A 27,688-nucleotide genomic window follows, 5' to 3' on the forward strand; every position below is an offset into this window, starting at 1 on the left:
CCACTACACTACCTAGCTGCCCCTATCATTAGCTTTTAATTGCCTGACCTAAAAAAATGAATCCACATTTATAAGACTTCTGTTAAAAATGTACCCCAGATTCCAAGAAAACCCTACAATCCATTTTATACCATACTGCCAAATTAAGACACAACTCAGATCAACTCCCCTATTCAAAAGCTTTCACTGGCTCCCATTTCCTATCAAATTAAGCTTCAAACTTTTCAGCTAAATATTCAAAGCCTTCCACAATATGACCCCAACCTATCTTTCCAGCTTCATCTCCCTATTTGCACGATACAGTCTAGTGAAAATTGATTAACTCTCCCTATCCCAATTATGTCCATGCTTTCCCATTTCCACAGCAGAAAACAGAATTGTACATTATTCCTTCTTCCCAGAATACTTCTCCCTATATATTTCTGTCGAACATCTTACTGATCTTAAAATGTAAAGTAAAATGCTACTTTCTTCACACTGTAAAATGAAAATATATTGCATTTAAATCTGAAGCCTCAGGGATTCAAGTCCTGCCTCTACCACAATTCAGGTGATATTGGACAATTTATGTCACCTCTTATGGCCTCAGTTTCTTTATCTGTAAAAAGAATGATTGAGGCACAGAGGTTGGACTAGTTGATCTCTAGAGATCTTTTCAAATCTAATTCAATAATCTCATAAACCTTACCTGATCCTTTCACGCAGTTTCTCCTCTTTCTGAATTCACATAATACTTCGTATTCCACGGTGGTATTGATCACAGCCTACCTTATCCACATAACAAATCATGTACATCTTATTTTAACAACTTGACTTATTTATACCTTTGAAGGTAGGAAGGTGTCCCAAAAAAAGCATTTACTACAGTTCTTTTGCACATAGCCTGCACTCAAATGTTTTTTTTATTGAACCCACAAATGATTAAGCCACAAAGAAATTTTATTCCGAAATGTGAAGCAAAAAACTGAATGCTACAACTGAATTCTGTCCAGAGGATCCAGCTTCCTGAAGCATCCATGACTAAGAAGAAAACTGGATTCTAGAAGCCTTCAGTTCTGAATAAAAACTGTACCTGAATGAATCACTCCATGATTTCCCTTATGCCTTAAAAGCAAAAGGACAGAGGCAGAATGGATAGAGCACTGGCCCTGGATTCAGAAGGACTGAGTTCAAATATGGCCTCAGAAACTTGACACTAGCTGTGTGACCCTGGGCAAGTCACTTTATCCTCATTGCCCTGCAAAAACAAAAAGCAAAAAAAACAAAAACAAAAACAAAAACAAAAAAGAAAAAGCAAAAGGACAACTCAAAGTTTGGAAGGTTGCCAGGGGCCATTAGGTTTTGTTATCTTTTTAAAGCATATCTTCCCTAGGAGTACTGGAGGTTTATTGGATTAATTAATTGGAACAGGATTGCCTCTCCTGAAATCCAGTATGGTCTCTCATGCTTTTCCATAGAATAACTTTTTCCTATAGACCAAGCATAAAAAACTGATGAGGGAAACCTTTATTTCTCTCTTTTCATGTTTGACCTGCCCGTGGGACGTGTGCTTTTCCATATCTTATTCTCAACCCAAGTACTGACTTACCAGGTTTGTGTTTAATCCTTAGGCCAGAATTTCCATTGTAGATAATACTAGAAATGACCCCACAAATAAAGGTTCTAACCATGCTGATCTGGATCTGCTAGTAATTCCCATCCCATTCAACATCACTACCAACTTTATGTTCAGTGAAGACTCTTAGGTCATTTTTAAGTATAATATCCCCTTTGTCCATCAATTTGGGAATGGCTGAAGAGGTTGTGGTATATGAATGTAATAGAATACTATTGTGCTGTAAAAAATGACAGGCAGAATGATTTCAGAAAAACCTGGATTTACATAAACTCATGCAAAGTGAAGTGAGCAGAACCAGGAGAACATTGTACATAGTAACAGCAATATTGTATGATCAACTATGAATGACTAGGCTTTTCTCAGCAATACAATGATCCAAGATTATTCAAAAGGACTCATGATGAAAAATTCTATCCACCTCCAGAAAAATAATCCTAGAATCTGAGTAGAACAAAACATACTATTTTTCGCTTTCTTTTTTTCATGCTTTTTTTCTTTTCTCTTTCTTTCAAGAAAAACATTTAAAATTACTTTTTATAAGAGGTACCCCTCTGAGAATGGGGGGGAAGGAGACCAAGAAATTTAGATGACATAAAAACTAAGATTATATATATATATATATACACATAACACACACATATACATGTGTATATATCCATAAAACATATACATATACATATACATATGTGTGTGCATGTGTGTATATATATATATATATATTTTTTTTAAAGATATTCCCTTCCACTATGTGTGTCCAGGTAGAATTCTTTGAAATGTGTGACTGATGAGTTGGCTCTGTCTTGAGGGCCCCTTAGGGACTTAAGAGTATAAATTGCATAAGATTTTTTTAATCATAAAAGTATTTTATTATTTTCCAGTTACATGTAAAGATAGTTTTCAGGGGCAGCTAGGTGGCACAGTGGATAGAGCACCAGCCCTGGAGTCAGGAGTATCTGAGTTCAAATCCGGCCTCAGACACTTAACACTTACTAGCTGTATGACCCTGGGCAAGTCACTTAACCCCAACTGCCTCACTTAAAAAAAAAAAAAAGATAGTTTTCAACATTTGTTTTCATAAGATTTTTAGTTCTAAATTTTTCTCGCTCCCTCCCTTCCCTCCCCCCCCAAGACAGAAAACAATCTGATATAGGTTATCTATGTATAATCACAATAAACAAATTTCTGCATTAGTCATATTGTGAAATAAGAATCAGAACAAAAGGGAAAAACCTCAGAAAAAAAAAAAGTAAAAACAGTATGGTTCAGTCTGCATTCAGAATCCACAATTCTTTTTTTCTGGATGTTGAGATTATTTTCCATCATGAGTTCTTTGGAATTGTCTTGTCTCTGCTGAGACACAGGTGATCATCACACAATGTTGGTGTTACTGTGTACAATGTTCTCCTGGTTCTGCTCACCAGGTTTTTCTGAAATCTGCCTGCTCATCATTTCTTACAGCACAATAGTATTCCGTTACATTCATATACCACAACTTCTTCAGCCATTCCCCAATTGATGGGCATTCCCTCAATTTCCAGTTCTTTGCCACCACAAAGAGAGCAGCTATAATTATTTTTGTGCATGTGGGTCCTTTTCCCTTTTCTATGATCTCTTTGGGATACAGACCTAGTAATGGTATCACTGGGTCAAAGGGTATGCACAGAATTGCATGAGATTGGTATACATATATTTGTGCTGCTCTTTTTTGTTCTCATCTTATCGATTCTTCTTAACTTGAGATCATTGAGGGCAGAGGCTGTATCTTAGTCATCTTTTTATTCTTTGTAGTTCAAACAGAGCCAAACACATATGATCCACATATATATGTGGAATTAGAATCCATTATCCTTTGTCATCTAATGCACCAGAAACATTGGTTTTCCTTGCTCTTTAGTTATTTCTGGATTTGCTTTCTTTAAGATGATGTTTAAAGCAGATTGTCTGGCAATTTTAAGAAATTTGTTTTTTGCTCGGGATTGCCATAAAATTTTAAAAATAAACCTAATCCTAACTTCTTCTTTTTATTTTTTCTTTCTTTCCTTCTTTCTTTCTTTCTTTCCTTCTTTCTTCCTTTCTTTCTTTCTTTCTTTCTTTCTTCTTTCTTCCTTCCTTCCTTCCTTCCTTCCTTCCTTCCTTCCTTCCTTCCTTCCTTCCTTCCTTCCTTCCTTTCTTTCTTTCTTTCTTTCTTTCTTTCTTTCTTTCTTTCTTTCTTTCTTTCTTTCTTTCTTTCTTTCTTTCTTTCTTTCTTTTTTAGGAGCAGTTAGCAAGTTTGTTTGGTGAAAGCTGAAAGCAGGTAGGCCAAAGAGGACATGTGGGAGTTGGAAGGACGGATGTTGGTAACCCTGACAATATAGTTATCGGCTTAAGGGGCGAGAGGATCATTTTCACAATGAGAAAGTTAGGGGATTCTTTGTGGAAAGGGGACTTTTGTTCTCAACCATTCAGCACCATCTCGACTAGCTCTTCATAGTTTATGCAACCATTGCTGTCCTCATGCCCTACCACCAACACTTCCACTTCTTCCTCTGTCATCTTCTCACCCAGAGTGATGAGAATGTACCATATTTCAGCCCCAATGACTGTGCCATTGCCTTCCTTATCAGACACCCGAAGCCCCTCTATGTAGTCTTCCTATGTGCCCTGGTGCTTGTATTTGCTACGGTCTGCAGCATTGACAGAAAGTAAGTGTTCAAAGTCCAGCACCTTCACATTCATCTCATCACTCTTGGGATTCCCTAAGACCTTGAGCACCTCAGCAATGGTGGGGTTCTGGCCCAGGGCCCACATCACGTCCGCACACTGGCTATATAAGATCTTTCCATCCCCCTTGCGGCCAAACAGCTGGAAGGCCTCCTTGAACTCAGCAGTCGGATCCTCTGTGAAGTCACAGGTCTTGGCTATGTATCTAGGTCTCTGCTGCTGCTTCTGCTATATGTAATGGCTCCCTAATCCTAGCTTCTTAATGTGGCTATGTAAGGAAGTTCTATTCTAAATATTTCAGTCCATGCTTTGAAATGAACAAATTCAATTCAGTTTTTCCTTAAAGTTAGGTGGTGCAGTGGATAAAGCACTGGCCCTGGAGTCAGGAGTACCTGAGTTCAAACACAGCCTCAGACACTTGACACTTACTAACTATGTGGTGTGACCCTGGGCAAATCACTTAACCCTAATTGCCTCACCCCCCAAAAAAAGTTATGCCACAGAGACCAGATTTGCCTTCTAAGATGGAACAGCCAAGGTTTTGTCTCAGGTGCCAGCAATGAGGGGGAGACATTTCCTCACAGTAGCAGTTCGGAAACTGAATTTCCCCCATGTGCTAGGATTCCTAGATGTGGCTCTGTTTCAAAGAATTTTTATACAAGAACATCCAGGGTGCAAACTTTAGTTTAAATGAAAACTCAAAGAGACATCACAATGTAAGTTACAAAACTCAAAAATTAAGAGACAACCATCAGCTGTGTATTTTAATGGAGCCTCATTTTTCAACAATTTTCTAAAAATTTTCAGCAAATTTTCTTTTTTTTAATGTACAAACAAATAAAACTCATTTACATAGAAACTAATAGAATATGTTCATTCTAATCCTAGCATCTAGCTACTTTCTCACAAACACAGTTGGAATATATGCATCTTAAAGACATTTAGTATATAATTATGTATAATTATATATGCATATATTTCCCCTGTTAGAATCTAAGTTCATTGAAGGTCAAAATGTTTTCCTTTTGTCTTTGTAACCCCAGCACTTAGCACAGTGCTTGTCACAGCAAAGTAGGTCCCTGGTAAATGTTTGTTGACTAATTTTTTTTCTCTAGTACATATGCCTTGTATTTGTTTCTTCAGTACATATGCACAGTGCCTTGAACATGATGGGTATTTAACAAAATGCTGGTTTGAATTGAAGATAATAAATAACTTTTTTTGCAGGACAATGAGGGTTAAGTGACTTGCCCAGGGTCACTTAGCTAGTAAGTGTCAAGTGTCTGAGGCTGGATTTGAACTCAGATCCTCCTGAATCCAAGGCCAGTGATCTATCCACTGTGCCACCTAGCTGCCCATAAATAACATTTTAATATGCTTAGAAATGCCAACTTAGAACAATGACATAAAAGGACATTATTAAAAATATAGTTATCCCTTCCACATCATGACTTTCTGCATTGTGTTTTCGATATATCGCAGGTTGACATAAGAAATTAAATGGGAATTTGGGGGGAGTTTTGCAGAAGCCGCAGATGACACGAAGCCAGCAAACAACACAGAAAAAGTTTAGAAACTCAGAAATGTATAAAATATATGTATTGTATAGCATCAATATATTTTATCTTTTAATACCATAATAATTCAAACTTCTCTAGTACTCAGAGAGAGACAAAAAAATTTTACATGGATTTTCTAGATTGGGGGGGCCCTGTGCCCCTAACTCCTGCAATGTTGAAGGGATAAATGTATTAGCTTTTGACCTGAACTGGATATTCAACTTCAGAAATTAAGAATTTCCAGAATATCTAAGTTTTGAATCGTATACAGACAACAGAAGGCAGGTTTGAATCTAAACTACCTTAGCATCTATTAGAGTTTCAGATTTTTTTCCCCATGGTGATTTTAGAAAGATTTTAGGTTAGAAAAACTTGTTAAATTCCATTACTTTTGAGAATTATTTCAAACCTTACAAGTATTGTAATAGTACAATCTATTCTGCTTAGAACAACCTGATAAAGATTTAGTATTTCCATTTTATATCAGTATTTTAGTTGTATTTATTACCCACTGTTGTTACTGTTAAGCATTTATGTAACACTTTAATATTTATGAATTGCTTAAGTATTCTATGCAAGTTAATTCTCCTGAGACATTTTTGAAGTTACCTAGTTTTATTTAAAATGAAAGAAATTACTTTGGGAGGAAAGCAGGCACGTGTGGACTTCACTTTGAAACACACGTCACCTTAATTAGAAGGCTTTATAATGAGCAGAGGGGGTGAGATCTGTATAGGAGATCTACATAGCAAGCTTCCTCTGTGAAGATTTTTTCTAGTAATAGAAGACTAGGAATTCCCTCCATCTTACTCCTCCAAAATATCACCATATCACTTTCTATTTATCTGTTTTTAACATGGTACCTCCCATAGAAGGGCTACTTACTAGCAAGTCATTTTCAGTCATGTCTGACTCTTCATGGTCCCATCTGGGGTTTTCTTGTCAAAGATCCTGGAGTGGTTTGCCATTTCCTTCTCCATTTATTTTACAAATAAGGGAACTGAGGCAAACAGGGCAGGTTCACACAGCCAGTAAGTGTTCGAGGTCAGATTTGAACTCAGAAAGATGAGTCTTGGTCTGGCACAATATTCACTGCAACACCTAGCTGCCCTACAAAACAGATTCCTTGCTTATGTGGATTATTTGACATCCTAAAAGCATCTATTAAAAGATATGCTTATGTTCAATTGTGATATTACATTAACCTCAATAAGCTTCTAAGTTAGAGGTTCTTAGCTTGGTGTTCACATCATCCATAAGGGTTCTGTGGATAGACTTAAGGGGTTCCTTAACTTGAAGTTATCAATATTTGATAACTGTATTTCTTTTATTTGTTTTTCTTTTTCTTTTGCGGGGCAATGAGGGTTAAGTGACTTGCCCAGGGTCACACAGCCAGTAAGTGTTTGAGGCCACATTTGAACTCAGAAAGATGAGTATTCCTGACTCTAGGCCTGGTGCTCTATCCACTGCACCACCTAGCTGCCCTGGTGTCAGAAGACTTTTGATCAAATCCCAGTCCTGATACCACCTGTGTGACCATGAGCAAGCTATTTAACTTGAACCTCAATTTCTTCACCTTAAAAAGCGGCATAGTAACATATTGTCTACATTATTAAATTCTTTATTTTTGCAGGGCAATGAGGGTTAAGTGACTTGCCCAGGGTCACACAGCCAGTAAGTATCAAGTGTCTGAGGCCAGATTTGAACTCAGGTCCTCCTGAATCCAGGGCCAGTGCTTTATCCCCTGTGCTACCTAGCTGCCCCCTACATTATTAAATTCTTGAAAGGAAAGTATGCTATAAACCTTAATTCGTGTTCAGTCTTTTCAGTCATGAAAAGTCATTTTTTGTGACCCCATTAGGGGTTTTCTTGGCTAAGATAGTGGAGTGGGTTGCCATTTCCTTCTCTTGCTCATTTTATAAATAAGGAAACTGAAGCAAACAGAGTTAAGTGACCTGCCCAGGATCACACAGCTAGTACACATCTGAGACCAGATTGGAATTCAGCAAGATGAATCTTCTGACTCTAGGGCTGTCATTCTATCCAGTGTGCCACCCAGATGCCCATTGTAAACCTTAAAGAGTCATAAAAATGTAAGCTATTAGATTATCATCATCCACCAGCAGGAACTGTTTTGCTGTATGAATGGAACCTTGAATTTCTTGACTAACCAGGATAAAAGGTCAGCCTTAAACACTGAAGAAAGTCCTTTGTGCACCCTAACTCATAATTTTTAAACACCCTCTGAAAAGTAAAAATACACTATGTCCTCTTGAGATAGACTCCAAAGATAACATTCCAAAGTACATTGAGATCTCCAAATTTGGAAAGTAGTGATGTCCAGAATTAGTAGAGACGATCTTATCATACAAAAAGATGAAATGCTATGATTCTGTCAACGATGTAGAGAAATAGCAGAATGAATTAGAAAGTAAAAGAAAAAAAGTTTTCTTGTTGACTCTATATAATGGAGTGTATGATGGATTGAACTATGGATAGAAATACATTGCTTCTATTAATATGTGGGTTTATTGGCTCCAATCAGTAGAGTCTTTGGGTTTACTCTGTCACTAGGTTCCTTTGTTCCTGCACATTTTTTTTTGCCTCATCTGGTACGGCTCTGTCTCCCACTGTAGCTCCAGGCTGCTTGCATGCTATGCCTTCAGCTTACTCTGGCAAGTTTCCAATCAATCTTTACCAGACACTGGCAATCTTATTGTATAGTCCAGAACTCAGTGGAAGAATTTATAGCCATTTTTCTTTGTTTTTCTTGATCAAATTTCTTTCTGGTGTGTTTTTCAAGTTTTACAGAAATGCTTATGGAGGATCTTGGCTCATCTATATCCTATCACTTGACTTAGGCCAAAGTCCAATAAATGCTTGCTGATTGACTACAGGACTAAACATAGATCCCTGAACCTAGTATTCAACCTCAACAATCTACATCTAACACAACTTTCCAACCTGATTTCATTCAACTTCTCTTGATGCATTTTAAGTTCCACCCAAACTGGACCATATGTTCCTAATTTATCCTTTATTCTTTCACTGCCATTACATTCATGGCAGTTATATTAAGAACATTCTTCCTCTTCTTTTCCACCTAATGAAATTCTTCTTATCCTTTGTAGGGTCTCTGTGTGTGCATTGCCCATGTAGGTTATGTGTGTCTACAGGGGTCTGTCTAAATCTGGCTCAAAGGTAGGTTTGAATAGATATCTCCAGAGTATCCTCAGCCTACCTTTCTCCAAGGGAGCCTGATTCCTGTCAGGATGTGAAGCAGGATATTGGCACCAAAAGCTGGCCACTCTGCTCTACTCAGCGAAAGATGGTACTGGGCTAATTTTTTATCCATCTACCCACCCAGCCCCACACACTAAATGTTGTTAGTCTAGGGGAAATAATGTTTAGGTTCAAACTGAGCTCTTGACTGCTATCCCTTAACAGGGAAAGAATACCCCCAGGCTATATATCCAGGTCTTGACTGCCCTTCCCACCAAACACCAGTTCCACAAAGGGCACATTTAGCAAACAGCAAATAAACCCATTTATCCAAGCCAATAACAAATAGAAATCAGAGAAGGTATACAGATGAGACTATCCAGACAATATAAAGAAAGAATCTCTCCCATTTGAAACAAGATATCTCAGCTATATATAGAGAGAGAGTGAGAGAGCGAGAGAGCGAGAGAGCGAGAGAGCGAGAGAGCGAGAACGAGTGCACGCTAGATCTCACCAAAGGGGAAATTCCCTAAAATCTCTTGTGAAGCACATTGGGAGATTGGGGCATGATAGAGATATGGGTTTATCTACATATTGGATTCTTCTGAGTCCTTTCCCTTCAGGGTCCTCCCAGAAGAGAATCTGAAATATTTCCAGATTCTGGAAGCCAGACTATGAGCTCCTTTCAATCTCTCCACAACTCTGTCATGCAGGTAAGGACCATTGGGTAATAAATCTCCATTAATAAGGCTATTATGCAAATGGCCTTTGAGTCCCTACTTCTATCTTCAAGACCTAGCTCAGGTTTTATCTCTTCTCTGAAACCCTCTCTTACTCCCCCTGCCGAAACCAATCTTCTCCTCCTCAAATTTTCTTAAAGCACTTTGCCTGAATATCTCCCTTGCTCTGAGTCACATGCTACCATGTGTTTGAGAAGATCTTTCCCCTGTTTTAGGTTACAAATTCTCCTTGAAAACAGGAACTCTGTCATTTAAAAAAAAATTCTTTATAGCCCTAATACCTGGGGAAGTCCACATAGTAGGCATTTAATAACTTGACAAAATCCACCTTTTCCATGAAGTCCTCCCAGGCTAGGAAGAAGAACAGTGATCGCCAATCATTCCTTTTTCCAGTATGGAATTTCCATGACTCCTTTATCCCCCATACAAAACACATGGACTGGGGCAGGTAGGTGGCACAGTGGATAGAGCACCAGCCCTGGAGTCAGGAGGTCCTGAGTTCAAATTTGGCCTTAGACACTTAACACTTACTAGCTGTGTGACCCTAGGCAAGTCACTTAACCCCAATTGCCTCACAAAAAAACACAAAAAAAACAAAACACATGCACTTTTTTTGCTATGTACTTAATTCAAATGTTATACATACCTGATGGTTTTCTAGATACGTTAAATATGTCTCCATATCATTGTTGTATTAGCTATACCCATACACACTATGTCTTCGAGAAGAATGAGTTTCACTGATTATTGAATGGCCATTTGCTCCTACAGGTCAAAACTGAGGATATTGTCACATTCATTTAAAAATTTTTTTTTATGGTGAGGCAATCGGGGTTAAGTGACTTGCCCAGGGTCACACAGCTAGTAGCTGTCAAGTGTCTGAGGCCGGATTTGAACTCAGGTCTTCCTGACTCTAGGGTCAGTGCTCTATCTACTGCGCCACCTAGCTGCCCCCAAAACTGAGGATATTGTGAAAGAAATTCCTCTCTCTGCTAAGTTCTGATTTGTTTGTGGTATGAAATAAGTTTGTATTTAATAAATAATTCTGGTAAAAAAAATATTGACGTTACTTGACCAAAGAATTCAGTGTTGATTTTACCATGACTAATGTTAAGACTTTGATTCAGATATCAATGAATATCAGTAATCCTATATTTTTCAGTTTCAAGTATAGAAGCAATCATGGTGGCCTGCCCTGTACCTCTGAAGCAGAAGACACAGAAAGGAGTCTGGTCTTTCCTGCAAAGATCTCTAGCTGATTGTCTGATCCACAAGGATGAAAGCGGGGGCAGTGCCCAGCAGTGTCCTCCAGGCCCAGTGCCTGGATTAAGAAAGGATTTCTTCAGTGACATAACTAGATAGACACCAGTCGAGGAGCACCACTGTGATTGGACCCTGGGTATGGAAACTTAAAGAAAGGACACGCTACAGTTATTTCTGATCCATCACAGAGGTAAGGGTGCGGTGTTTCCATGAACTGAAAAATCCACATAAAACGTTTTGGCCCTCCATATCAGAGAAGAAGTCTGAATTATTATAGTATTAAAAGATAAAATATGTTGACATTATACAATACTATGCATACATTTTGTGAATTTCTGAGTTTCTAAACTTTGTGTTGTCTGTTAATCTTTTTTTTTTTTTTGGCGGGGCAATTGGGGTTAAGTGATTTGCCCAGGGTCACACAGCTACTAAGTGTTAAGAGTCTGAGGCCAAATTTGAACTCAGTTCCTCCTGCATCCAGGGCTAGTGCTCTATCCACTACGCCACCTAGCTGCCCCATCTGTTAATCTTTGCACATCGTCTATGGCTTCCACAAAACTCCCCCCAAATTCCCATTTAATTTCTTATGTTGACCTGTGAAATATTGAAACCACAATGGGGAAAGTCACGATGTGGTAGGGATAACTGTACAAGCTAAGGATGCCCTTGGGGAAGATGCTCCATACTTCCAGGTGCTCAGCACATCTTCAAACCCCCCCACACCTCAATGTAACTGCTTGGCTTCCACCAATCTGTGCATCATAGCATATAGGCATCTCTTCATGAAGTATATTTTACTGCTTCTTGGCTGCAATTTTGTTTTTAGGGAGTATTTAGTAACAAGGTGTTTTAAAATACTCAAATTCTAGGAAACAACTTTCTGATCCTTCTTCCTTTCCTTCATCCTTTAATTGCTGTTATTTCTATAACAGGCCATTTAGAAGGTACCCTGGGGGGCAGCTAGGTGGTGCAGTGGATAGAGCACTGGCCCTGGAGTCAGGAGTACTTGAGTTCAAATCCGGCCTCAGACACTTAACACTTACTAGCTGTGTGACCCTGGGCAAGTCACTTAACCCCAATTTATTGCCTCACTTAAAAAACAAAAAAGAAGGGGACCCTGGGATTTGTAGTAATTTAGTATCTAAAAGAACAGTCTTCCCAGCTGAGGAAGAGATAGAACCTAATGGTTTGGGATTAGACTGGGAAGGATTATGCCAGCCAGGAAAAAGGGTCCATTCTACAAGAACAAGAATGGGAGTGTAGAAATAACTTTAAATGACTAGATTAAATTTGGGGGGCCTAATCTATGGATGACTAAACTGGGGACTTTTGACTATTTGGCTATTTGACTTCGTTAATTTAATGTGGGCCGTTTATAAAGTTCCACCACACTGCTCCACTCCCAAATTGATGAGCAAAATATTAAGAAGCCTTTTAACTAAATAATCAAAGCAGAGTTTATTTATGAGATACTATTTAAAATTAAGAATACAGGGAAATAAAATGTACAACCTGACTGCTTTCCTGCAGTCTCTTTCCACTGCTGCTGCTCTTCGAACTTCCTGAATACAATAAGGGCCTTAGCCGCCTCCGGCCTCAGGGCACGTTACACTTTCCCTGGTTTGTATTAAGGCCTGTAACCTTGTCAGCCCCTTCTCTCCTTTTCTGAACCGAACTCTCCTCCGTCCTTGTCCGCGCTCCCCTCTAGTCAGCCCCTCCTTGCTCCTTTAGTCCGTCCTGGAGTCTCCTCTAGTCTGTCCTCTTCTAGTCAGCCCCACCAGAGTCTTGTCTATCTAGTCTGTCTCCGTCCGTTTTCTCCTGGTCCATCTCCCAGGTCTATATATACCTTTTCTTCTCTCCACTCAAATCTCGGGGCTTCCTTCGCCCCCACAGACCAAGCTAATCCACCAGCCAGGGCTGCGGCTGGTTGGGGGCGGGGAGCGCTCCAAGTTTCACGTGCCTCAGCACAGGCCATCCGGGATCCCCTCAGGTCGGAGGGAGCTGGGGCTTTTTTTTCCCCCCAGCTGTCTGACCTGGTGTCTTATATAGCCCATGGGGCTTTTTCCGCTCAGCCAAAGCTGAGGAGGAGGGGGAGAGACCCCGAGGGCCCAAGGCTCTCCAATCTCAGCCCAAAGGTAGGGTCCCCAAATCAAAATAAATTTCCACAGGAGAGAAGCTGGAAGGAGAGCTAATGATAGTAGTTTCTGACCAGTCTGAGAATGAGCTGAGAAGAAGCAAAGAGTGGTGTAGCAGAGAAGGACAAATGAGAGGTTAGAACTCTGGAAAAGCTTCAAAGGGTCCCTCAACTTTCTCTCCTTGTGCCTGGTGTGCCCTGTAAAAATCTATTTTGTTAGGGGCAGCTAAGTGGCGCAGTGGATAAAGCACCTGCCCCAGATTCAGGAGGACCTGAGTTCAAATGTTGCCTCAGACACCTGACACTTACTAGCTGTGTGACCCTGGGCAAGTCACTTAACCCTCATTGCCCTGCTTAAAAAAAAATTAAAAATCTATTTTCTTGCCTTCTCTCTCAGTTCCTTTTTCCTGATTTGCCTAATCTTTTATATATATATATATATATATATATATATATATATATATATATATATATATATATATATATTGCAGGGCTATGGGGGTTAAGTGACTTGCTCAGGGTCACACAGCTAGTAAGTGTCAAGTGTCTGAGGCCGGATATGAACTCAGGTACACCTGAATCCAGGGCCGGTGCTTTATCCACTGTGCCACCTAGCTGTCCCACCTAATCTTTACATATAGTCTATATTCAGTCATGAGTACTACATGGGAAAGCCAATGGCTATGTGAATGTGCAGATTTTAATCTGCTGGAAAAAACAATTTTCAAGCTGACTATAGAGATTGCTTCAGATTTATTTTTTTTATTTAAAAATTGTTATTGCTATTTAAATTTTTATTTATTAAATTTCATAAAATCAAATCCAAGGGGATTATTTATAAAATTGTTATGAAATAAAATTAAGTATTATTTTAATTTAAATATTTATTGTTATTTTTAAATTGTTGTTGTTGTGTGTTTTTTTTAATTGGCATTAGTATCCTCCCTAAAATAACAAGGAAAAAAGTGAACCTGTAAGACTTCTGCCTTAGGCTAAGATTTTGAGCTTCTCTCTCTCTTTTTTTTTCTTTGGAGGTGGGGCCACTTTGAAAGCAGGTGCCTGACACAAGAACCTTCACCTTACCTGCTTCTCCAAGGGAGTAGAGATGAAAAGAAGAAGACAATGATCCAAGAGAATGCTCTATCTAAAGTCAAACCTGGTGAAAAGTGGTAGATGTGATCTGGGAGATTTAACTCCTCTCAGTTTTCCTCAGCTAAAATCTGCCCCTCACAGTGCATCTTCTGGTTATACTTCTCAATATAATATTATATGCTAGCTTGAAGTTAGCACATTTAATACACCATGTCAAACTGGTTAGAGAGCTGTTCTCAGAGCCAGGAAAGTGTGGGTTCAAGTACTGCCCCTGACAGATGCTGGCTATGTGACCATAGGAAAGTCATTTAACTTTTTATTGCCCTAATTGCCTCTCTTAAAGGAAGTGCTGATTTGTACTGATTAGAAGGAGTTTCCTCACCTGGTTGGTGTTCAATCCTGCGTTGCTCTTCTTGACCTCATTTGGGGTTTTCTTGACAAAGATACTGGAGTGATTTGCCATTTTATTTGACAGATGAGGAAATTAAGGCAGACAGGGTTAAGTGACTTGCCCAGGGTCACACGGATGGTAAGTGTCTGAGGGCAGATTTGAACTCAGGAAGTCTTCCTGACTCCAGCCCCACTGCTCTATCCACCGTGCCACCTAGGTGCCCTTCCTCATCTAGTAGTTCTTTATATTGAAAGAATCACGGGTCCTATTCCTATTACTAACCCTTACTGAGAATTAGATTAAAATGGATAAGTATATCTAACTCGCCTTTTCCTCTAAAATTTTCATATTTACTTTAACTACTATTACTTATGCTTTTCCCTTTGTCACTGTAAAATTTATTTCATGCTTGTATGTATATATTTCTTCTTACTGGTAATCTCTGTGAAAGGGGGAAAAGATCATTATTGATTTCCTCTCCTTAAAAAAAAAAGAAAAAAAATGTTTGAAGCAATTGAGTGCCACCAAAATTATATTCTACTTTTGTTCACCAAATCATGGAAGGATTGTAAAAAAGATGAAAGATTAGGAGGATAAGAAGACTAAAAATTCACAATTGATACCAACATCTTATTTTAGAAGTCTTATTCTATAAGCCTTTTCTTCTATCCTCTTCCAAATGCCCAAATCTTTGACACCCCCACTCTATTCTAGCTTTTTCCCAAACCTAAAAGCTTGGACCAGGAGGCAGAAAGCTAGCCATATATCCTGCACCTTCACTAGTGACAATAGAATCACAAAGTATGGGGAAAGGAGAGTGACAGGAAAACAAAACAAAAAACCAGGCTTGGGGTCTGAAGGAAAAGGCAGTGGTAATCCTGGGTCTATTTGGCAAAATGCTGTTAGTAGATCTAGGATAAGGTGGAGACAGCCATATTCTTATAAACAGTGTTTCAGGGAAAGGTTCTTCTGGAAATTCTAGTTCCTTTACCCTAATTTATATCAAGCTGGTATAAATGACATCACAGGCTCCTTCCACCTTCTCCTCCTCAGCTTCTCTAGTCTGCTTTGTTTTCACTACTTTCATCAGAAGCTCAATGGGAAAAGAGACATGATCTCCCACCAAAAATGGAAACAAGGAATCACTCTTTTCAACCAATCCCAAATTTCAAGGCATAATTCATGAATTATTATTGAGTTTCAATCTCTTTATCAAATCTTTCACAAGTACAATTAATTTACATTAAAACATTTTGGGAAAAAATTTAAAAAATATATTTTGGTGTGAAACTCCCTCTTATTTCTTTCCTCTTCCCACTAGCTAAAATGAGCATTGAAATAGCCCAAATAAAAGCAGAAAAGGGAGAAGAGGAATGAACAAGGAGCCTGTGAAATCTCTAAAGTAGAAAAGCAGTCTGAATAGTCACCAAGTCAACAAACATTTATTAAGTACTTACTTGTGTCAGACACTGTGCTGTGATGGGACTACAAATACCAGCAGAAAGAAAGAGTCTTTACTCCCAAGGATCTTACATTCTATGGGGGAAGAGATAAAGAAAAGTCAAAAGGGGGCTGTGGGGAAGGAAGGGCTATTGTGCACTGGGGTATAATAGGGAAAATCTAAAGTCAGGAGTATAGGCTGGAGAGAATGAAAGACCTATATGGGCTGAACATCCTCCTTAAAATGGAAATTCTGGGAGGAACTGGCCAATCAGAGGAAGAGGACACAGGGTGGGAGGTATTCCCAGTGAGAGAAGTCCAGGAGTGAAGTGAACTTCAAATGTGCCTTTCTTTCTACTTGTATATGTCTTCTCAAGGCTTAGCATGGCACCTGGTACAAAGTACATTAGCCCTTATAGGCAAGTCATTGATAAATTATGATAATGAGAAAGGGAGCTTTTTTCTTCTTCTTTTTTTTTTTTTTTTTGGCAGGGCAGTGAGGGTTAAGTGACTTGCCCAGGGTCACACAGTAAGTGTCAAGTGACTGAGGCTGGATTTGAACTGTCTTCCTGAATCCAGGGCCAGTGCTTTATCCACTGTGCCACCTAGCTGCCCCAAGGGATCTTATTCTTTTTCTGTTCTACCTTCTCTCCCTCTTTCTGGCTCTCCCTGTTGTCATCCCTTCGTCTCATTTCATTACCTCTTTTTTTCCTATTTGCCTCATACTTTTTAAAAGGCAGCATTTAGCTTACTATCCCCTTCCCCCACCACATACAATCTCAGGAGTCATTCCAGCTCAGGATTTACGCAGGTTTGAAGGTTAAGAAAGACAGTGCAAAACTCGGTGTACAAAGGAAGCTCAGAGGTCAAAATGTTAGCATTTCTAGAGTTGTTCCAACCCAACCTGGCTCCAGAGACTGGGCAACAGGGCATGTGGGGAAGAGGAAGAGTTCCAAGTGTTTGTTTGATTATTATTTTTTTTTTTGGAAAATAATATTTTTTTTCGCCACCTAGCCACCCCCTAGCATTCTTTCTACTGAGCCACACTGCAGTTTACAGCTTGTGTCAAGAATTCAATCTTTATAGAATGAAATATTGGTACTATGAACAATACCCTAATGGAAGGGCATTTCTTCTTCAATGAGATTCCCATTAAAACACAAAAGAAAGGATGACTTCTTAAAGAAGGCTTTGCAGCAGGTTTCTTGGCTTAGACATTCATAATTTAGCAAATTCAGAGACAAAGAAAGCCCAGATGAATTAACTCCTTTGTTTAATGCAAAGTTAGAACCACAGAATGTTAAAGTTTGAAAGGATCTTTTTTAGAAATGATCTAGTCGGAGGCAGCTAGATGGCTCAGTGGTTAAGCACCGGCCCTGGATTCAGGAGTACCTGAGTTCAAATCCGGCCTCAGACACTTGACACTTACTAGCTGTGTGACCCTGGGCAAGTCACTTAACCCCCATTGCCTGCAAAAAAAAAAAGAAATTATCTAGTCAAACTAGATGAGGACATTGAAGTCTGGAACAAAGTGGTTTGTGTAAAGTCACCCAGCAGATAGATATCTAAAATACAGATCATTGTGGAGACTGCTTGAACATAGAGGCATTTCATATTTTAAGAGGACATCAAATGATACACACAGATATGCCATCACCCATCTATTACCTTCAATTCAAGCTGTTTTACTTCCACCCACCACCAACAGCTGAGATTCCTGAGGTACCAACTTGGAATGTGCTGTGACTCAGTCAACTATGTGAACCTGCCCTATCATAAGTATTAGATTCCAGTGTCATTATTTGACTGTTTCCTGGAAATACAAATAAATTACATTTCCCCACTCCTCCTCTTTCAATCTCTTTTCATTTTCATTCCCCCCCTTGTTATCCTTTCCCCTACTGGATCTTACTTTTAAACCTCTTTCCTCATTCCACATCTTTCCATTTCTCCCTCTTTTTCTTTCTTTCCCAAAATGTACCATAACCTGTCAGTCAGCATATTAAGCACTTACTATGTGCTAAGTGCTGGAGACACAAAGAAAGGTGAAACCAATCCCTATCCTCAAAGAACATACATTCTAATGGAGAAAACAACATGTGAATAACTAGATATATACAAAGTAAGTATATAGAAGACTATCTGACAAAGGATTATTCTCTGCTTTCAAGAGAATAATCCTTCAAGATGATAGAACAGAAGTCAAAAGGAATGGCAGTTTCCTTAAAGAAACTTAACACTTGGAAGCACAGAACAAGCCAAGCCTCCAAGTAGGGCTAATGACCACTCTTTGCAGGGAAAGAGAAGCAGACTAGAGTGAGCATCTTGCCAGATATAAATCTTGGGCTACTGTGATTAAATTAATTTAGTATGTCTTTTTCACATTCCTGTCTCCAAAGAGGGAATTCTAAATTTCCTTTTTTGGATTTAAGGCAAATAAAGCTTACAAAATACTATTTACAAAACACAGAGTGTCACCAAAGCATCAGTGAATTATATATTTATAAATTGTAATGTCAACTATGTGTAATGCATCGGGTTAAAGAAGGATGTTTCGCCAGTCTCCCATGTAAAGCAGGTTTAATATGGTGGTCTGGCCACAATCACTTGTAAGCTACCTGCCTTGTTACTTTCTCTCTCTCTCTCTCTCTCCCTCTGCATATATGCATCTAGTCATATACATACATACATATATATATATATATATATATATATACACTCATACAGACACATATACACATACACATACACATAATCATCCAAGATCTATAGAAATCAGGGATGATATAAATGTCTTATGAGTAGAGATTATTTTGTTCTAATAAATGCTTGTTGATTGATTATTAGTTTCTTTTTAATGAATAAACTTGCAATCTCTTTCTCATTAATTAAGTAGTTCATTAAATACTAATTATGTAGATGTAATAGTTGGCTTTATCAAGACTTTAAGGGAAAATTCTGAAGGGGCAAGAATAGACATTGATATGTAAAAGGCAAAGGAAGTAGTCCACGCATTTAAAAAGAGTTTGAGGCTTGAGTAGCTCATATAAAGAAGTCTCAGACACCAGTGCAAAGACTGTTTCAATACCTTTGCCATTACCAAACACTCATCTTCTTAAAACCTAACAGGAGTCTGGGAACTATAACTGGACTGAGCACCATAAGTGAAGAGGGAGCCCCTCACTGTTGGAAGCCAGGTCTGAGCCAGGAACAATAGTCAAACAGCAGGAGTTAAACATTTCCCAACTCCTCCCTAGAAGTAATAAACCTCAGAAGCTGAGGATTTGAAGGACCAGAGAGAAGAGACTTCTGACAGTCTTGGGCTAAAGGTCATTGAGCTTGTTGAGAAGAGAACCAGAGGCTGGAGGTAATGAAGATTGCAGCTTCCCACTGAAGATCAAGACAGAGGAGTCCAGCACATCAAACTCAGCCCTTGTGAAGAGTCCAGAAGTTAAGTGATCTGTCCTGGACAGTCCAGGAGCAGCTGCAGAGTGACCTGCCCTATAAAGCCAAGCAGCAGCTGAACCTATTGAGGGACCAGCTTTAAAACTGAGAGGCCTGATTAACATAGCCTAGAAGTCAATTCACCCATCGAGCTGAGAAGCCTTGCCCTTAATAGGGAGCTAGCCCAGTTGTCCATCACCAATTCTAGACCCAACAGCAAACTCTAAGCAGCCCTTACAGAGAAAGAAAAACTATCAAAACCCTGCAATTATGGAGTTTTAAGTTGCCTTGGCCATAAGTGTTCTCTACATGTAAACTCCACTGCCATCATCCTTTAAATTCATGCCCACTCTTCCCACCAACAAGTCTATATGTATTTGCCAGAGAAGATGAACCTGATTTGGGTATAAATTCTTTGCAATATTTTTGTAAGTTCTTGTGTAATGTTCTGGCAATGTCATTTGAGTAAATGCCTTTTTGAGAAGTGTACTGAAACCCATCAGTGGGGACTCATGAGCTATAGTTTGAGGAAGAGAGCCACCCACAAGGTTACCCTCCAGAACCCTGAAAATAGTAGCAGCCACTCTTTGGAGACCAAACGTGACAGTGTCAGTGAAGCTTTAATAAGTGAGTACAGAGGGGTGCCACATAATAAATTGAAGAAAACTCCTTTCCCATGAGTAATTACTCATATTAATAATATAATAATATACTTAATAATAATAAATAAAATTACTTATATATAATTTATTAACAAATGAAAACAGTAATAAAGCAAGGATGTGTGTGTGCATTACTATTTTCAATATTTTGGCTATGACAAATTTTACAACCAGAATCACTTCAAACCCTCAGTATAACAGATAACTCCCCTTTATTTGTCTAAAAAAAACCTCACTCCAGATTTGATTAAAGTCTCTTAAGAAGCTTCTTCATAATTCTCCTCACATGATTTGAATTCAGTCTCTTAAGAAACAGACTAGATTAGTCTTTTTTTGGTTTTGTTTGCTCCCTGGTAATCACACACACACACACACACACACACACACACACACACACACACACACACACACACACACACACAAATAGTCTTTCCAGAATATACTATACTTATCAGCTTCTCACAAATATTCCCTAGAATTTTCTTTATAAGATTTTTATATGACATCTCTTGTAACAACTTTGATAGGGGAGAAGTTTTAAATCACCTTATCCATCTCTGTCTTTTTCACCAATTCCTTATGGATCCTCATAGATTCTAAAAAATGCATATATTCTCCCTAACTTTATAGAGTGAAACATTTAATTGTAAGATATTTCTCAAATGTCACTCTAAACTACCTACCTGCACAGACTGCTCTTCTCAACATTCCATTTGGATCTCTTAAAACTACAATAACAATGTCTAGGGTTCTCTATACAAGGTATTTAGAAATGGGGTAGCACTTAACCACATATTATATCTCATTTTAAATGACCAAACTCTACTCTAAACATAGTTTAGATGCCATACAGCATGTAAAATTTGTTTTCACAAACAAAACATGTTTCTAAATATACCTTTCCTAATAATAATTATAGTCCTAATAGTAGCTATCATTTGTGTTTCCCTTTGCATGCAATCTCCCATATAAGCTTTATAATAACCCTGTAAAGTTCTTAGAATTATTGATTTAGAGTTAGAACTAGAGGCCATCCAGTGCACCCTTCCCCTTGCAGATCAATAAGTATTTATTGAGAATTCACAATATGCAGATACTATGCTCCCCTACAAAAAAGGAAATAATCCCTGCTTTTGAAGAGTTTATAGTCAGAGGGGGGAAGGGGAAAGGGATGGACAATAAACGCATACATACATCACTTATCCTAATACCAGACACATACATTATATGTATGCATTTACAGATGTATGTATGGATTTCTAAAAATTTAGTGTAATTTTAAGCTACTAAAACTACTATATGTACATGTATTTATACATACATATCTACATACATACATGCACACAATACATATATATACACAGAGTAAATTGTAAAAGAATAGAAAGAAAATAGTTGGGGAGGGTACTTATAGTTGGGGAAATTAGGAAAGGCTTCATGTAGAAGGTTACTACTACTGTCACTAGCAATACTATTACTATTGCTAGAGTTTTATCTTGAAGGAAATGAGGAAATCTGGGGCTCTGTAAGGCAGAAGTGAGGACATAGTCCATTCCAGGCATGGCAGACAGCCAGGACAAAGTTAAGGAGATGGAGGACTGAGTGACTTGCATGAGAAACAGAGAGAAGGATGAGTTAGCCAGACCATGGAATGTAAAATGGAGTTGGAAATACAGTTCAAGGCCAGGATGTTTATATCTTATACTAGAAGCAATAGGGGGACACTGGGGGAACCAAGTAGGGGAGTGACATGGTCAGATCTGTGTTTAAGGAAAATCATTATGCAACTGTCAGGAGTATGGATTGTTGTAGGGAGGGACCTGAGGTGGGGAGGCCATTAAAAATCATCTAGGTCAAAGGTGCTAAGGACTTGATCTAGGCTGTGTGAGAGATGTTAGGAGTCTAAAAGATAAAGAAAATTAGGTCCAGGGAGGTAAGCGACTTGTCCTAGTTCACATAGGTCATATGTGGGATTTAAACATAGGTCCTCCGACTTCAAATTCATTATTCTTACCATTTCACCATACTGTTTCTATTCTTCTTTTATCTGTTCTCTAAAGGGCATACAACTATTATCGCCACTTTACAGATCAAGAAACTGAGGCCAAGAGAGGTTATCTGATCTGCCTGTGCTTACACACAGCTAGTTAGTGGTAGGGCTTCAATGAAAACTTAGGTCTTCAGGCTTTAAGACCGGTCAGTACTTTTCCTACTAAATATTACATAATGAAATAGGTTAAAAATTTGTTCTAAACATAAGAACCATCTTATGGGACAACCATCTTCATCTTTATAATACAATTTGCCAAATGGGACAGTCCTTAAATTAAATATCTGCTAATAAGGGGAAGAAATGTCATTTTCCAAAGACACAGAAAATATTACCAAATATTTCAATGCCCAGGAAGAGTTGTTGGGTTTTAATTGGCCCTAATGAGCTCACTCACAACCTGCAGCATTCTTTACCTCAGTAGAGTGGCATTTGAAAAACTTATAAAGTTATTTCCTACCTTTGAAAACATCAAATGAATCACTCCCAGTTACTCCCTGTTAACCAAATGCTCATTGATAAAAGCATGTACCAGTATCAATAAGGTTGATGTAAAAAAGCAAAATTGGTTCTAGAGCATTAGAAAATTGTTATTCTTGGGGCAGCTAGATGGTGCAGTGGATAGAGCACCGGCCCTGGAGTCAGGAGGACCTGAGTTCAAATCCAGCCTCAGACACTTAATACTTACTAGCTGTGTGACCCTGGACAAGTCACTTAACCCCAATTGCCTCACTAAAAAAAAAATTTTTTTTTAATCTGTGTTTCTTTTTGCATTTTAAAATATTCTGGAAATGGATTTCAGCAGACTACCAAAGAGGTCTGATACAAATAGTTTAAGATCTGGAGACACCTTTTTTAAACAAAGTTCATTCATTGAACTGGCTAAAACAAGGTAAATATCCCTATAGCTTTGTTTGTATTCTCCCCAACCTTTTTATCTATTGCACTAACAATCAGGTTCTCCAAGCTTCTCTAAGTTAAAGATAAACCCAAAGAGACTTTTTACAACTGTCTTAACTAAGCAGTTGATAATAGGGCTAACCTCTAGTCAGAAACCTTTTGCTGTTTGGGATTATTCTTGTTAAGTAAAATCTGGCAGATATATTTGGAAGAATAGAAGACCAAAAAATGATCCAAAAAAATTGGAAAGTTCGTAAAAGAACAGGAAATTAAATAAAATGCTTGTTAAAAATCTAGAAATCAAGGGGGCAGCTAGGTGGTGCAGTGGATAGAGCACCAGCCCTGGATTCAGGAGGACCTGAGTTCAGATCCAGCCTCAGACACTTGACACTTACCAGCTGTGTGACCCTGGGCAAGTCACTTAACCCCAATTGCCTCACCAAAAATTAAAAAAAAAAATTAAAAAAAAATCTAGAAATCAAAACCAGGACAGGGAAGATATTTGAAGCTTTACACTATATTAAACTGAAATTCAACTTTTTGTTTGTTTTTAAACCTGTTCAGGTCTACGGACAGACAATCGAAAGATCACAGTAGGGAGGATGAAGGACATTTTTGATTGATAGGAAGTGTATATGTATTTCATTTATTTAAGAATAAAGCAAATAGCCACCTCCTTGGTGCAGAATAGCAAATAGCCTGAAAACTTGCCTCTTGTCATACTATTCCTCACCTTGAGCCAAATTATATTAATGAAGTGCAGGTCTTCCGGGAGCAATATATGCACACTGATGACAACTATGTTGTCAAACTATGGGTTGTTTTTTTTTAATTTGTAAAGCACAATCATTCAAATAGGGATTAGAGCTACCACAATAATTTTCTGAAAGTGTAGTGCTAACCATGTTATTGTCCTGCCTCCTGAACTCAATAAACCTTAGTGGCTTCCCTATTCCCTCCAGGATCAAATATAAATTCCACCACTTTACACAACCTGGCTCCTTCCTATCTTTCCAGGATTATTACACATTAGCCCCCTCCTCCTTACTTTCCCCCTACCTTTCAGGTCTTCTGACACCTTTACACCGTCCCTCCTCCCTTTACATACTCTTCAAACAGGACACTCCCTCTCTTGGTTCTGGACATTTTCTCCAGCTGTCCCCCATGCCTGTATTGCTCTCTTTCCTCATCATCACATCCTGGCTACCCAGTCAGGGAACTTCAAGTCCCAGCTAAAATTCTATCTTCTATGGGGAGCCTTTCTCCACCACTCTTCATTCTAAGACTTTTTCCTCTGTTGATTATTTCCAATATATCTTGTATATATCTTGTTTGTTCATAGTTATTTGCATGTCAGGAGGACCTGAGTTCAAATCCAGGCTCAGACACTTGACACTAGCTGTGTGACCCTGGGCAAGTCACTTAACCCTCATTGCTCCTCCACCAAAAATAAAAGAGTTTATCCCTAACCCCCTTTAACAATAAGACACGGATCTATTATAAACTGATTCGTCTATCAATTGTTCATAGTTATTTGCATGTTGTCACCCCATTAGACTGTAAGCTCCTTGAAAGCGGGGACTTTAACTTTCCTTGTATTTCCCAGTGCTCACTTATCTTAATACCAGACACATAGTAAGCACTTAATGTTTACTGAATGACTGATTCCGTGCCCTCTGCTATGCCGTCAAATTAGCTTATTTGTCATTCTTCCCAAATGTCATTCTCTCGTCTTGATTCCTTTACACAGGCTATTTCCTGCACCTGGAATGCTTTCTCAACTCCTCACCTCCACCTCTGGGAGTCATTAAAGACTCAATTCAAGGGTCTCCTTGTGCAAAAAGTTTTCTCTGATTCTCTATGGTTGCTAATGCCTTCCTAGCCAAGGTTAACTTGTATCTGTTTTGTAGTCATCTTGCCTGTATCTTTCTTTATGCCTCCATTAATTGTTTCTTTAGTTAGAATGTATGCTTCTTGTGGCTAAGGACTGGTTTACTTCTGCCTTTGTATTTCCAGACCTGTGAGATGATTTATTGTAATTAGTGGTTGATGTCTATTTGAACTAGGACTGGCATACCTGCAGAGCACCTCTAACAAATATTAATAGGGCAGCTAGGTGGTGCAGTGGATAGAGCACTGGCCCTGGATTCAGGAGGACCTGAATTCAAATCCAGCCTCAGACACTTGACACTTAACTAGCTGTGTGACCTTGGGCAAGTCACTTAACCCCAATTGCCTCACCAAAAAAAAAACACCCAAATATTAATAAACACTCACATTTATATAGTACAATATACCAGGTACTATATAGTAAGTGCTTTACAATTATTATCTCATTTGATCCTCAACAACCCTGGGAGTAGGGGCTTTTATTATCCCCATTGTACAGATGAGGAAACTGAGGCAGAGGTTAAGTGACTTGCTCATGGTCACACAGCTAGTAAGTATCTGAGACTAGATTTGAATCCAAGTCTTCCTAACTCCAGGCCCTGAGATCTATCCATTCATTAAGCCACCTAGCTGTAGCCCCATGGCATTACTCTATATGCATGAGAGGGGAGCCTGCTTCTAAGAGAGTTATGATGATATGTAATTTAAGTGCTTTAGGGACAATGTTGGAGCATGTGTAGACACTCTGTAACTAGTTTGATCTTTCTATCCACTAGGAATCTTTAACAAAGGCAAGAAAGACCAGAGCCCCTAGGCTCAATCTATTTAGTTATTCAGTCTTGGAGGATTTCTTGGATGCCTTCAGTTAGGCGTCTAGTGAGAGACAATGCCATGTGGGGAGTCATGTGGCCTTCATGCTTCTGAAGCCATATTACCCTGTGAATAGAGGCCTAACTTCTTTTCCATTTTAAATGAAAGTATGAGTCTAGGCAGCTAGGTGGCTCAGTAGATAGAGCATTGGACTTGGAGTCAGGGAGACCTGAGTTCAAATCCAGTCTGATACTTACTAGCTGTGTGACAGTTGTCAAGTTGCTTAACCCCTATTTGCCCTAATCCATTGAACAAGAAATGGCAAACCATTCCAGTATCCATGCCAAGAAAACCCCACAGGATCATGAAGAGTCAGATGTGACTGAGGAACAACATGGTTTTAAAAGGTCAGGAGAACCAGCCACTAGAAATCCAGTAGTTAGAGCCCTTGCTTGGTTTTAGAGCCATCTCAGTATCTGTCCTCTGAGGAGCAAGGAGTGAGAGACCTATGGGCCTTTAAGGCTAAGGTCCAGCAGTGGTGAATTTGATAGGACTAATGCTAAACAGAACTGAGTTAAAGCAGGCACTTGTTCCCTCATGCCTTGACTATCGCCATAGCCTGCTGGTTGGTCTCCCTGCCCTAAGTCTTTCCCCACTCCAATCCTCTATTCAACTGTCAAATTTATTTTCCTAAAAGGCAGGTCTGACTGTGTCATTCCCCTATTCAATAAATTCCTGTGACCTCCAGAATCAAGTATAAAATCCTCCACTTCTCTTTTGAAACACTTTATAACCTGTCCCCTTCCTGCTTTCCCACCTCTTGTACCTTATTCAGTTCCACATAGTCTGAAATAGAGTGATATTGGTCTCCTTGCTGCTCTGTGAACAGGGCACTCTTATCTCTCTACTCCTGGCATTTTCACTGGCTGTCCTTCATGCTTGGAAGTCTTTACCTCCTTATCGCTGTTGCACAGTCTCCCTGGTTTCCTTCAAATCTCATCTAAAGTCCCACCTTCTGTAAGAAGTCTTACCAGTCCTCCTTCATGTTCATTACTTTCCTGTTAAATCACCTCTAACTCCCTTTCCCTCTCTTTCTCTCACTTTCTCTCTCTCTCTCTCTCTCTCTCTATATATATATATATATACACACACATACATATATTTATATATATGCACACATATAAGATGTGTATATGTATATATATACAAATATATACACACACATGTATGTACATATAAATATATCCTATATGTGTGTCTTCTTTGTACATAGTTGTTTGCATGTTGTTTTCCCCATTAGACTGTGAGCTCCTTGGGACCAGGGACTCTTTTTTTCTATGTCCAGAACTTAGCATCGTTCATGGAACATGGTAGGTGCTTAAGAAATGCTAGTTGACTAAGTTTGAACCCACTCTCCCCAGAGGCCTAGGTGGGATAGGAGAAAGTGTGCTCCTGAGGTACTGGGGGGAAGCATTTGTACTTTTGTTCCTATTAGGTCTTTGAAACACATATCCCTTTGTAAAAGTTAATTGATGTCAAGAAGTTAAATGGGACTGTGGTGAGACTCACTAGTGCCTAACAGTGAAGGGAACATAGCCAGTGGGGGCTTGAGTTAGTAGCATTGGAGAAGGGATACCTCCAAAAGACAGTCCATACCCTTGAGGAGCTCACACAATATAACATGCCCTAGAAGCTCTAGCCAGTGGTTGGCATTTCTCCTAGTGTGAGGGCTGGTACCCCTCCTCAAGGTGCCCCTTCCTTCATAGGAAGGCC

General features: G+C 39.0%; 1 pseudogene; it reads right to left on the minus strand.

Annotated features, from left to right (window-relative positions):
* Positions 1–4,051: 4,051 nt before the first annotated feature.
* Positions 4,052–27,688, minus strand: part of LOC122747475 — a 28,540-nt pseudogene continuing 4,903 nt past the window's right edge.

The sequence above is a fragment of the Dromiciops gliroides genome, chromosome 3, assembly GCF_019393635.1.
Source record: "Dromiciops gliroides isolate mDroGli1 chromosome 3, mDroGli1.pri, whole genome shotgun sequence".
In the NCBI taxonomy this organism is placed as follows: Eukaryota; Metazoa; Chordata; class Mammalia; order Microbiotheria; family Microbiotheriidae; genus Dromiciops; species Dromiciops gliroides.